Here is an 809-nt window from a genome sequence, read left to right on the forward strand (position 1 = left end):
TATCACTGGGCCAACTTTCTCCAAAAGGTGCAATGGAGAAATGCAGCTGGACTCTACGCAATTAGGCCTACAGTGACCAATCTTTTGTCTATTCTGTAATATCAGATTTGTCCTGGCATTTCTTAACAGCTCAGAAATGCTGAATACATTAAATAAAATAAGCTAGCTTTCAACAGCCACCTTTAGCCAAGTGCCTTGGGCTTTGGTTCAGTGCATCCCATACGTCCACCAAGAAATATGTGAAAAAGCATTTCATCCCAACAGCTCTGCGGGGCCRCAGGATTGCTGAGGTCGGACGGGACTCCCGGAGGCCTCTGGTTCGACCCCCAGCTCAGGCAGGGTCGGGTAGAGCCAGCTGCCCGGGACCGCGTCCAGGTGGGTTTTGAACATCTCCAAAGACAGAGACTCCACAGCCTTCCTGGGCAGCCTGCTCAGTGACCCTCACAGGATAAAAGTTTCTTCTCCTAGGTAGGTGCAATTAGCTGCACTTCGATTTGCGCCCAGCGCCTCTCACCCCGGCTCTGGGCACCACGGGGGGCGCCTGTCCCCCCGCTCTTCGCACCCTCCATCGGGCGTTTGCACAGGCGCCGCCGAGCTGCCCCGAGCCCGCCCTGCTTCGCGGGCCCGGCCCAGCCTCTCGCCAGCCCCGCGGCCTTCGCCGTCTCCCTCCCCTCCCGCAGGCCCGGCGCTGCGCTGGAAGCCCGGACGCAGCGCCGGGCAGGGACGGGCCGCCCCGCCGCCGCCACCGTTATGGCAGTTGTTATAACGGCCCGCGCGCGCGGCAGCGGCTGCCCGCGGCGGGGGTGACA

At 61.1% G+C, this 809-nt stretch overlaps 1 protein-coding gene across 5 annotated transcripts in view; it reads right to left on the reverse strand.

Annotated features, from left to right (window-relative positions):
- Positions 1 to 809, reverse strand: part of SNX24 (sorting nexin 24) — an 87,960-nt gene that overhangs the window by 86,808 nt on the left and 343 nt on the right. The window lies entirely within an intron of this gene.

The sequence above is a fragment of the Apteryx rowi genome, unplaced genomic scaffold, assembly GCF_003343035.1.
Source record: "Apteryx rowi isolate R43461 unplaced genomic scaffold, aptRow1 scaffold_203, whole genome shotgun sequence".
Lineage (NCBI taxonomy): Eukaryota > Metazoa > Chordata > Aves > Apterygiformes > Apterygidae > Apteryx > Apteryx rowi.